Source organism: Sturnus vulgaris, chromosome 2 (assembly GCF_052056855.1).
Source record: "Sturnus vulgaris isolate bStuVul1 chromosome 2, bStuVul1.hap1, whole genome shotgun sequence".
Taxonomy (NCBI): Eukaryota; Metazoa; Chordata; class Aves; order Passeriformes; family Sturnidae; genus Sturnus; species Sturnus vulgaris.
This window is the reverse complement of record NC_142244.1, coordinates 57028138-57041404: the sequence shown is the minus strand read 5'-3', so window position 1 is coordinate 57041404 and position 13267 is coordinate 57028138.

Here is a 13267-nt window from a genome sequence, read left to right as displayed (position 1 = left end):
TTATTCTGAGAAGAACGTTTAGCATTTACTGAATTATTGAAGGGGAAGGCTTCAAATGCCCAGTCCTACATGCTAAGAGCTCCTCATCCTCCCTGTTTTCTCCTGGAGGATGAGATGAAAGAAAGAAGAGGTCTGGCTGGGTGATGCTTCAGGAATACTGAGCAGTCAGAGCCTCTCAGGCTAAAATAGGCTTCTTGGCCTCAGAAAGCTGGTATGTTCTTGGAGATAATGTCATGGGCTTTGAAATGAACTTTTGGTCTGCTTCCACCAGCTTTGTATTTATACTGAACTTTTATTTCTCTCACCAGCTGAGTTAAGTGTTTTTTTCCTGTAGCATTCAAATGCTTGGAATAGAGGTTCAAATTCTTCTCTGCCTTCAAACACAAACATACCATTTCTGGGTCAGGAAGTCCCTGACCTCCAAATCACTGGAGGATGACAGAGTATATCATGGTAGTTTTACTAAAGGCTTGCCCTAGTCCTGTACTCTTCCCCATTGTCAGCTTTAGAGATGGGATATTGGGCTAGAGGGACCTTTAGTCTGACCTCCTAAGGACGTTTTTATGGTCTTTTGTCTTTATCTGGTGCCTCAGGGGGCTAATAAAGATTTTGTAAATATAAAGAAGTCATTGTGATCCAAGAAGAAGTTGTGAGCATAGGAGGGCTCTCCCAGCCCGGTGCTCCCTGGGAGCAAAGGTCTGATAAGAGAAGTGGGTGTCTGGCAAGCACTGATGAAACAACTTCCAAACTCTATCAGTTGCTAGATAGATGGTCCTCAGTGAGTAATGAAAATAACTGTTTCTGGACACTTCTTAACACAAAGCTTAAGATTTGATAATTTCATACAATATGTAATTTATCATTTGGTTTTCTTCTGGCATTGGCCCATAGATCTCATTGAGAACCACAGATCTGCCCTCTCTTTTGGCTTGTAAGTTGGTTTCTTCAGGGGACAGGGGTCCCCAAAATGGACCTGTACCCCCTTTGTTGAGCCCTGGAGGCCTGATGAGAAGTGTGGGCACCGGTGTTTGCTGCTCACTGTTATCATCTAAGTGGAGAAACTCCAGCATCACACAGCTGTGCAGGATGTCAGGCTTGCTGAGACCTGTGGTGTCTGTGCTGCCACTGGCTCTGGGCTCAGATATCTTTGGTGCATTTAAAGGGCTTTGAGACAGCACAAAAGCATCTGCTCAGACTCCTCTGAGCTTTCCTCTTCTGCCTTATCTCCCCTCTGTTAGGTCAGAGGGAGCAAGCAGGACAGAAATCCTTCAAGTAACTCCGTTTTCCTTTCTCCTTTTCAATTTGATTTTAAAAGGCACTTCTAGGTAAGGTAGAACAGACTCATGGCTGAGAAAGGACCTCAGCCAGGCAATGAGAAAGGCTTGCCCAACTAGCTCCAATACCTAACCTGTGCCTGCCTCTTCCTGGGGGCAGCACAGCTGCTTTGCCATATGAAGAGAGAGGAAAGAAGAAATGAATATTCTGATGTGGGAAAAAAAAAAAAAAAAGAAGTCAGAGAAAGACTTTTAAAAGTCCTGAAAAGTCCAATTCATTTTCCCATCTTCCCTTGCTCTTCCAAGCCTAGAAAAATCCCCTTCAGTATGACATCAGATGTTGCAGAAGGATTTAGAGCTATGGTTTCCCAGTCCTGAAAAGCTTCTTAGCCTTCAGTTGCATCATTGTGATCCCTGTGTTCTGAGCTCGAGCTTCCATAATGACAGTTGCAAGGAAGATGCTGTTTTTAAAATCAGCCTCCACATTCATGTTTTGTCCTCTCCCCAAATAGTCCTGAAGATTCAGATCTCTGTGTGCCCAGCCCTGCCAGCCCCTCTTCCACCAAGGGCCACAGCCCTGCCTCAGTGGCCAGAGCAAACCACCAGAATGCAAAATCCAGCAGAGCTCACCAGTTAACCCGGGAAGAAAAAAGCAGATTTTGCTTGCACAGTTGGTGCTTCCCTGTATATTGTGCAGCTTTAAAAACTCCACTGTTTTAATCAGAATGAACAAAGTGTATGATCCAGCTTAAAGGCTAAGTGACACATTGCAACTTAAGAAGAGTCAGTAGTTTGCTTGATGTTATTCAAGTATCAGTGCAAAATACAGCCTGAAAAACCTTCACCTCACAGTGAAAAATATGTGTGCTCACAGGATCAATTCAAATGGCTAGTAGGGATTCTGCTGTGAAACGGGAAAACACCCCAGAAGCCAACCCATGTGTGACGACTCATGGAGACTGTCAGACTTTTGTAGAAAGTTAAAAGTATCTAAATATAAGTAAGCACTTTCAAAGCTGTTATTGCTGTCTGTTCAGGCCTCTCACTTGCCTAATCTGTGGGGATCCTTGTTACTCATTCAGGGAGGGAGGCAAAGATTACTGAAGTCAATAGAAAGATGCAGAGTGATTTCAAGCGGTTTTAGGTGAGGTCATGCACTTTGCTCTCTCTGACTGCCATTATCCTTGGGGTTCTCTGCCATCCAAGCATTTGGTAGCCTCTACAGATGCTGCAGCAGTTTCTGGATTTCAGTGAGAAGATGCGGTTCTGGAGGTTCCCATTTCTGAGATGCTGGCCTGCCCCAGCCCCTTCACTCCACAAGCCAGGAGTTTCTACAAACGTGACCAAGATCATCCTTCCACTCATGGCAGATCAAGTGCACTTGGAAATTAAGTCTTTTGAACTTCTTTGGGTAACAAAAACTAAGGGCTGCTTTTCTCACTCAATGGCATAAGGTAAGAAGGTTTATGGAAGGATTAATTGTAACCTTTACAAAAGCTTCAGTCATGAACATGCACATGACTTTAGTGCAACCAGGGTCCACACACGGGATTTACTGAAAGGCAGCAAACATTCAGGCTCACCAAAATACATGGATTTGACTGAACTTCAGGGATGGGGAATAAAAACAAGCAAAATTACAAAGCTGCAGTTTACTGCCTGCTATTTTTTAACACAAATATATCCACCAAACAATCGGTGTCTGCAGCAGTTTTTTGTGAAGATGAACGCAGCAGCTGATCAAGTTACTCAGAGCTGAACCCTGACTGATCGTGACCAGGCTCTCCCTGTGACCGGGGAGAACCTGAAGGCTCCACCGAGGAGGATGGGTGTGAGCAGCAGCACCGCTCCCACGGGGTGCTGCGGAGCTGGTCTGTGCTGAGCCAGGCATGGCGCTCTCCGGGGAGGCCGGGCGCTGCCGGGGACAGCTGCTGAGCTCGCAGACAGCCACCCACCCACAATGTCTGCAATGCACACAGCTGCTGCCTGGCTGCATTACAAAGGTGCCTCCCTCACAGCAGCACATGTGCCGGCTGCGGTGCCAGTGGCTGCGAGCCGTGCTCGGGCTATATTTTACAAGTTTGTTTGCTATGGCGCTGCAAGCACAGGCACGCTTTTATGGCATCCAGAGCATTTCGCTGAATGATTTGGTAGTACACTACTGACCAGACAGCACATTTCCAGATTTAGATTGTAAGAGGAAAACAGCAAGTGGTAGGTTCAAGTGCAGGTCAGTGGATATGTTATACCAGAGCTCCTCCGCTCAGCACGGGAGTACTCGTGCTGCCCCAGGACCAATACCTTAAGCTGTGCTCAGTAGACATGACCTAAGGTGTTTGCTTTTATGATTGCCATTCACATTGAGAAAACACCGTTATCACATTGTGAACATAATTTTTAATGTTGCAGAATGGTTTTGGTTGGTATTTGGGCTTAAAACACAATTGCATTATGTTGATTTCCTCTTGTTCTCTAGATGTATTAAGCACCATTTTAGCAGGAGGTTTCCAGGAAGGAAAAGAAGGTACAGAGATGAGAGGATGTTCTGAATCTGCTAATGGGCTTGTTTTTCAGTACTGAGTACTACTGTGAGTACTGTTTGGAGGAGGAAAATAAAGACAAGCTGTAACCCAGGTCATAAAAACTGCAATTGGTGCTGATGGCCACATTATGGATACATATGGAAAAACACGTACTGCAGCACAGCATTGGCATTCAATATGAACAAGCAGCATTTAGTATCTTACCTGTAATAAAACCTGATTTTACAGACAGTGTAAACCAACTTACTGACCCGACTGTGTCCACCACCTGAATGCTCGTTGGGAGAGTATGTCCTGTTGTCTTCCAGATGAAATTTTGTTTAGGTAAACTTTAGATCACCTTTTAAGGTCAATATCCCCTTTAAAGATAAGCTCAGGACTGCATGAGCCCCTTCTTCCTTCTCTCCCAGTGTAAATGGCAATTGCTGAAAGCATGGGAGGTATGACATCACCTGGGAAAGCTGTGTACTGATTTGTTGCCAGGAGGAGTAAAGCAGACTTTCTCACTCTTGATGAGCTGAACTGCTTGTGAAAGCAGAGCCTGGGCCCCTGCCCCATGTTTGCAGAGTAAGATGTGGCTCATGCAGGACTTAGTCATGAGTAACCTGCCCAGCGTTATGCTTCAGGTTGCTCATGGCTCTCCCACATCTTGTAACACTACAGTATTTTTTAATGTCAGTGTGTGTCTTGTCCCTGGAGGTTGTGAATAGCAGCTTTTGGGAAGGTGGTCCCTGTCCCTGGGCAGAGAGGACATGTGAGAGTTGAGGGCAAGGGATGGGGACTGTGTCCATACAAGCAGAGGAATTGCCTGCCTCCAGCACGATGTGCTAACTTGTTTATAATTTCAAGTATTTATTATTTTGACAGGGAGACTTTGAGTAGTTAGAAAGATGGGACATCGGCAGCTTCATAGCTTGACGTTTTGATGCATCCTTTGGGAAGGCTGGGTTCAGCTGGGCAGCTAAAAAAACAATAAAACATACACACACAGTAGCACCTGGAGGCTGATGAGGTTTATTTTTCAGGATGGTGTCTTTTTCCCTCACAGCAGCCGGCTCAAATCCCTATTTCCTGCCTTAGCTCTTGCTCAGGCAAACCTCCTACGGACCTACTCTGATCTGTACAAGAATGGATAAAAACCTTCAGCTCCTGACCCAGAAGGTACAAAACAATGCTGAAATTAAGGTTCACAGAGCTACACCCTTTCCATTTAACCTAGTTTCTGTATGACACAGACACTTCTGACTGTGTGACAGTGTGGTGCAAGTAGGGCAGATGCTGTTCATTGAGAGGACATTTGTGTTGTGCCTGTGCTTGCAGGGACCTCTCCTCACAGCCATGTTCTGAAGATGGGGCTCTGCTGAGGTGGGGGAGCATTTAAATTTCCTATTTAGAAAACACTTAAATGCTTTCTAAATAGGAAACATTTAGAAATGTGTTTCTGAAATAAATGATGGTGGGTTTTTTTTGCTTTAGCCTCTGAATTTGACCTTTCTGCTCAAAAGGCAAAATTTGTTAGGTGAGACAACAGGTGCTGGTGCAATGAGGGCAGTGGGTGCTCCCTGTGCCTGCCTACTCCCTGCTGGCTGCCCTGCCTGCAGAGCTCTGCCCTTTTGCCCAGCCCTTGGGCAGGGTCTGGCCTCACAGAGGGGCCACAGCCCCGCGCTGTGTCTGAGAGAGCAGCGCTTCACTTTGGGATCTTGGATACTGCTGGCTCGGAGTGTGTAACCAGACAACGCCCTAGTGACAGCACAGCCTGCATTCCCGAGCATTGCTAATTATTCAAAGCAAAGCTGGCAAAAAGTCAAAGTGCCAAGCCTTTCCTGGGAAATGCCCTTTCCCTTTTCCCTTCCACATCATACTCCTCTGGCCTGTCTGGTCAGACTTCATGCCTGAACATGCCCTTGGTGGGGCGTTCCCAGCCAAGTGTGCCATGGGATGTGGTGACCTGCTGGCACACATGGATTGCAGCCATAGGGCACACAGGTGGTTTTGTGCCTGAGTCTGTTCAGAAATTAAAAGAATCCTAAAAAGATGGGAACACAGGGTAAGGACCAAGGCAATGGTATGTTGCTGAATTGTCTTCCTTGCTGTAATTGCTCAGATTTTAGAGCAAAGCAGAAAGCTGTGCTTAGTAAACTGTGCCACATTAATGTGCTCTACAGTTAGTAAATGTAAATATATTACTGATGAATATAAGGTGGAGCTGCACAGCTTTGCAGAAGGCCACCCAAAGGACAGAAGGCAAAGGGCTGGCACTGCTGGGAGCAGGTGTCACGGTTACTGCAGATGCAGCTGCGATTGCAAGCAGCCTTGTTTTGAATATGAAAACTTCAAGCTAGGAGGCACAAGGGCGGCTAAAAGGGGGAAGGAAGAGGAGGAAAGCCTGTGCTAGGCGTGCTCAAAGAAGTGGAGCCGAGTTAACGTTTTTCTGTGCGAGCATGGCTTGGTCATGTCAAGCAGCCAGTAGCCTCCCTGTCACCCTGTCACCTTCCCTGCTCCAGTCCTTCAGGAGGTGCACAAAAACCACTCCTACCCCTGCAAGAGATCAGAGGCATCACATTTCTGGGAGAGTCCGAGGAAAAGTAACGTGAAAAGCCTCCCACTAAAAATGAATGCATTTGAAAAAATGTCTCCTGTCCAAACTCAACAAGTGTAGGTAAGGCTGATTGTCCATATTTTAGGCATAGTCTGGTCTTTCCATGCCCCGTTTGTTGTTACAAATCAGTGACTCATTAATTTTTTCCTGTGTTTTTTTCTCAAGAACATGCTGTTTCACAAGTCCCCATTTCTCAGCTTACCATGAAGAAACTCTTATTCTGTAAAAACCCTTGATAAATTGAATATTTTGATCTGCTTGATAATTTAAAAATAATTGCTGAATTATTAAATAAAGACTGAAACCCAAGCAGGCAAAATTCCCAATTCTTTGCAGTTCTGACAATAATGGGTTTCTTTCAATCAGGACTTCGTTTTCCTCTGTTTTTTGTAAATTATTATTATCTTGGTGTTATTAGAGAATTTGCAGCCTTCCTCACATTATGAGAGACTTAGAGAAGTAGTTTTGTCTTTAAGAAGGTGATATGTCTAAAAATGGCAAAACCTGTCCAAAAATATGTATCAATCATAATTATTATTGCTGTTAAATATGTGCAAGTTACTTAAATAATTATTTTAGCCTCATTAACTCAACACTAGAAGTACTACAATTTTACTTAAATACCGTATTCCATTAATACATAATAAACACATGCAATAAACAGTGCATCTGTTGTTTACTGCTGCTCCTTATTACTACGAGTTTTTGGTTCTGTTATTGGTACAAGGTCTGTTTTCAGTGAAAATTCTTCAAATGTCAAAACATGACTAAAGTGCAGTAAATTGCAAGTAAAACAACCACATTTGAAAGAATGCAAAAAGCACTTTGGCAAATTGTTATCTTTGCAGTGGTATCTTTGCTCTATATATTTACACAAATGCACAGAAAGATATTATATATTAATTACACAGGAAAATCTTACTCATCTCTGTAGAAAAACAGGATAGAGATTTCATGTGGCTCAGCTCTAGGACGATGTGATATTAGTGTCTGTGCTGTTTTCAAGATGCAATTTATCTAACACTGGGAAAGGGTATGGTTTGGCTGACTAAACTCTGGAGTGATGCTGAATGATAAAAGTGCTAAGGGGAATTTTTGGGGCATCTAAAAGACAACGTATAAGACTCTGTAGGTGTCAAAAAAAAAAAAAAAAAACAAAAAGACTTTTTCTGGTGGTTGTATAAAAAGCTTACTGACATTTCATGACATGGACTAACCTCCACCCATACTTTTAACCCCTCCTTGCCAGACCTAACTGCCTCAAAGCTGGGTGTAACCACTCTTACACAGAGTTCTTATTTTGGCACTTTGGCTCATTTCACCTCTCTTTGAGAGATTTGTTGTACCTTCAGTGTTCAAAACTGGAGTGTGCTATAGTGTACATGGCATGGCCAGGGAGAAGGGCAAGCAGAAAAGTCCAGCAGCTCTTAGGGGATACACACCACCAGTCATCTGCAAAACACTGAGCATCACAGGCCTTTGAAAGCTGAGGCAAGCCCTATGCTGGGTTCAAATGCTGGGGAGGGAGAGATTTGCACACCCCACTCTGCCATGGAGTCTGCTGCAGGTGAGGGGTGGCTCTGTGGCTGCAGGAACATGTTGAGCCAGGTGGCCTCTGGAAAAAGACCTGCCACAAGCTAAGAAAGCTTTAATACTTGGAGGTGGTGTGGAAATCAGGGTCAGTGGACTGGTGGGGATGCTCGTGAGAGAGTGTGCTCCAGGACAGATTTACATGAGGAGAAGCACATTTGCATGATGGTAGTGGATGGGTCTAGGTGGTGACAGATGGTATTGTCTATAATTTGCTCTTCCAGTCAGGCTGGCTCCTTTCCACAGTGAAATGAGGTATGGTGACTCTGCTCTTAGTGCAGAGTTCTGAGCTAGCTCTCAGACATAGGATTTCCCCGCCTCATCTCATTTGCATCCTGGTGTCTCCAAGAATCCAAGGGGTTCCTGAACTTCCTCTTGGGCTGCCCAGACTGGCCCTTTCAGGGTCCCACACCCTGGGGAAGGATACGTCCCAGCCAGCCCATAGGCCAGTTGGTAGGGGAAAGGACATGTCCATGAAGGTAGATTTGGATCTTCAAGGGGCTCTTGAAGTTATTCTTCACAAGGTCCTTTTGTTTTTGGTTCCAGAGAGCCTTACGTGAGCAGGGTTTCCTGTTCTTACCTTCCCAAAGTCACCCAGGGGGAAATGCCCACTTTGACCTCAGCTGCTCTTTCCTATGAATGTGCAGACAGGTGGTGGCCAAAGGTCTCAATGGAGAGAAGTCACCCTAAGTCTGCTCTTTCTCTTGCAGTGTAGTCCCACATCTTTGGACATCAACTTTTCCCCATTCCTACCGCTGCTTCAGGACTTTGCTTCTTGGGGAATGGGGAAATCCAGGTCCTACTGAGTTTTGGAGAAAAAAGGGATCTTGATTTCTATGATGATTTCTCTGATGCTGGGCTTTCATTTCAGTCTACTGGAGCAAAGACGTGATTGCTGCACATCTCGATGGAGTCCCAGGTCTGTGCTGACAACTTTCCCAGAAAAGCTTTGCTGCTTTTTCTCGTAGTCCTGGAAATGACTGCACAGTAACTCTGGCTGTGAATATTTTTTGTAAAATAGATTGGCTCCAGCAGGGTAAATAAAAGCTTGAAAAGTCACTGATCCTCTTTCCACCCCACAGGTTCATAGAAAGCACCAAAAAAGAGCAAAATTAGGAGTTGAATATTGGGATTTCTTTAGGAAGCAGATTTCAGGAGTCTGACAAACACCAGCCTGCAGTTGGATGCAGTGGACTTACTGGCTTTTCTCCTTAACATTTACATCTCATTGAACTGGGAAGGTTGCCTGCCAGGTGTGGGTGGCAAAGCTCTGAAATATTGATTTTCAGTCTATTGGCATTAAAAGCAAAACACTTCTTTCATGTCCCCAGACGCTGTATCAGAGCCCACAGTGGCTTGCAGGGTATTTCTGTGCATAGTGGCAGTGAAGACAATAGAACATCCTGTGAAGTAACAGACTTAGCAAAACACCAAAGAGAAAATTGTGAAAAAAACACTTCTCTGTTCCTTTTTTTTTAACACAGACTTTTGGTTAGAAACACAAATATACTGCATCTGAAATGGCTTTCTCTTGTGATTTGGCTTCTTTTTAATCCTCAAACCATTTAAAGTTCCACTCCCCTCCCTCAAACCCTGTTGAAGCTTGATGTGGGAGAACACAAGCTTTTTTCCCTACTGCTTTCAGTCACTGTCTGACATATTCTGAATGTGCCTTGATGTGTCTGCTGCTTTTAATATTGCTGGCTAACAAAGAGCACTAGATTTGTTTCTTCCTACTGACACACATATTTTTTATTTCTGTAGCAAAATATTGCTGTATTTTGCAGGGGGATTATATGGGAGAGCAATGTAAAAACCTCCATAAAGTCACTGCTTGGTGCTGACTTAGTCAATCAGTTTTACTGTGGCATTGCATGCTCATAGACTGGGACATCTTGCATGCCAAGTATTGTGCTAGTAGACCTCGATGTTTGCAAGCAAAAGGCTTGTTCTTGCAGTTATGGCTTTGAAGTCAGTGGAAACTTTATTTTTTCTCTTAAATTTATTAGTGCCCCTCTCCAGTGCTCTTTGGGACACAGCACTACTGGAAGCGTAACCTCAGAAATGGGACTTGGTATTGAGGTGCTGCAGCCTGCACAAATAAAATGGCATTTTTTGGTCTTTTTTTTTTGTGGGAGGCATCATACCTACACCAGGATGAGAAAACATCTTTCTATGACCATACACCTCCTCTGTGTTTTCAGGCACATGCAACTTCCTTTACTACTGCCTGGCCTAGGTCCATGTTCAGTCCTGCTAAATTTATATATTTAAAGTTTATTACATCTCTCTCAAATCTGACTGAGTTCTATTGGTGGGGGACATGCTTCCTTCAATGTCTACTAAGTTTATGGTGGCAGCACCAACATTTTAATAGGTTTGGGAATGGATGATGCTCTGTGAAGAGAATTATCTGCCAGCAGTTCAGGGGAGGTATTGATCATCCATATTGCCCACTTGTGCAGACTTTGACGGGGTATCAGTATCAAAACAGGAAATGATCTGAGAAATGTTAATGAAACTTGACAACAACAGCTCAAAAGGTGTTTGATCCACTGTTTGACTGTACATAACTATTACAGGATGAGGAAACAGGAAATATGCTGAGGGGGAGGAGATAAGAACAGAGAACTGTAAAAAGAATAAAAATACTGAACTTGAAAAATTCCAAGTCACCTTTTCTAAGTCAGCTGGTGTGCACGAGGCATTTGTCACAGCACACAGCTCCTCGTTTAGGCATTATCCTCGTCAAACCCAAGAAGACAGAACTGAGATCCTTTAGCAATAATTTTTACCATGCCACTGATTGTGAGACCAAGTAAATGCCTAAAAGAAAAACTCCAAATGATAAAAAACTCAACCAACCCAGCCCCCAAACTTATTTGCTAGCAAGGGTTTTAAAATTTTCAAAACCAAATCAAATCTCTGTGGTTCCTATTTCTTCTGAATCTGCATTTGCCTACAGCTTTGATTAAATAAAATCCCACAGTGCTATTCCTGTTCAGGAGTATTGTCATTTCATGATGACTTTTTTCTCTCCTCAGATCCTCTGCACACCACCCCACATTTTTCCATAAGTAACTGAGAAAGAAAAAAACCAAAAAGAGCACATACTTTCTTTTCTCCTGCTGTGTTTTATGGCAGTAGGTTCTCTGCTTTCTTCTTGTCAAGCTCACTACTAACCCACTCCAAAGCGTTACTCAATGAAGTCTAGAAAATGTGTTAATTTGAAAGAAATGCTTGGTTTGGGGGAATGGATTTGGATGTAAGAACAGCAAGTGCTTCCCTAATGTCATCTTTTATTAACAGCACTCTAAGCATTTTGAACACATAAAGTCATGAGTCACAGTTTTTAGACAAAGAAATTGGGCTCCAGAGTTGATACTTGGTAATTAGTAAACGAATTGTGAAGTTCAGGTCTGCTGATTCTTAGCCTCCAGTCCAGGTCCATTGGATGATACAATTTCCTATTTGAATTACTCTGAAAGGAACCATTTTCTAAAGTGCAGAACACCCACTAAGGTCCTTAAAATGCCCTTTGAACTTTTGAAAACAGAGAGCACTAGTTACAGACCACATGCTTCCTTCTAGTCCTGCACAATCTGATGGGGCTTTGTGTCTTCATGGGAGAGGACAGAGAGGAGATGCCACTGTGGAGTGAAGGCAAGGAAAGAAGGAATGGCCTGCAGACCAAGAACAAGAGCTTCCAAGATGGAAGCAAGGCAGAGTGCTAAGTGTTTTCTAATTCTTGAGGTCTATTGTTTTTAGTCTTAAAAATGCCCCTCCCTTGGGGCATGATATCATTGCCTGGCATTCCATGAACTTCCTCCAAAGTTCTTTCATGTCCTTCTCTGTTAGAGAGGAATATAATTTTCTCCTAAGTGGAGTGAAATACCACCTGTACATTGACCTGTCATGCTGCAGGCAGTGTGGCTGGTGATGAGTCTCCTTTTCATCATTTCCCAAAGGCAGGAAAGATAATACAGTCACCTATTATGAAACAGGCTTTTAATAGAAGATGATTTCTCTCTGACACAGTCTTCTCATGTGTGATTAACTATTCTTTGGGTAGTGATAATGAAAATAAAGTAAACATGTGGCTGATGTAATGTCATGATGCCCTTCTTTAAGACTGACTGAAAGTGTTGAGAGCACTCCCACTAATCTCCTTTTTGAAAAGCAAAGAGAGCTATATCCAGTTTGACTAATGAGTCATCTTTCACCCTCCTGGTCCAGTTCATGGATTTCCAGCTTACTTCACAATTTCTATGCTCTTCTGACTGCTTACTCGCTATGAACCTGGGCAGAAAGTGTTTGTGGGTGCCTTGGGAAGACATTGGGAACGGAGAGATGTCCTTAACAATGTGTGTCCCCATGGGCTCTTTGGGGGAAGGCTTGTTGGTTGATTTAGGAAAAATAAAAAAATGTTGAGTGCAAGTTCCATGCCAGAGAAATGGAGGCAGTCACTGGTGCTGGGAGCAAGAGGAAAAGGTTGGTGTGGAGCTGGTAACAAGAGGTGAGGTGTGGAGAGGGATGACACATGCAGGATGCAGGATGAGGTAATTCTTTCCAGTTGTCCTTGGTCCTCCTTTTTTTATCTTGGTGCTTTCCCAGTAGCAGTCTCTTCTTTGAAACTCTTTTCCTCCTTTTTTTTTTTTTTTTTTTTTTTCAGATAAAAAAACTCAGTGGAGGGCGGCAGGTTCAGGAAGAACTGTGTGCTGCTTTCCTTAGAGACAGAGGGACTTACTAGCTTGGATTAATGATTTATGAAACAAACGAACCCAAACTCCACCAAAGCAAGCTTTGAAAACTCCCAGGATAAATTGGGCTTTTCTGAATGGGAGCAATAAAGAATATTTAGCTAGAGGGACCTTCTATGAACACTTTACTCTTTCTGTTCATCTATTCATTAGAAAACGAGAGTAGATGTAAATGAGCCCAGTGAGCACTGGTTGAGGTAAAGGCAGGACATAGATGAGCAATTGGCAGAGACAAGAGAAAAATGCTGGGAGAGCTGAACAACCTACAAGGCTTTGAGTGACACAGACTATGTCTGGGGAGCTGCAGAATGTAATTTGTGCCCAGCCTGTTGCCAGGGTCAGCTAAAGAGGTGGTAGTGCAATATAATTTTCAACAGTGTACAAGGCCTTAGGGAGAGTTAAAACCAACTCCATGGCACAATATGAAACATAAACCACTGGCTGATAGAGATCTTGACCTTATCCATCTCCTTCCATGTCAAAAACCACATAGCAGTGAAC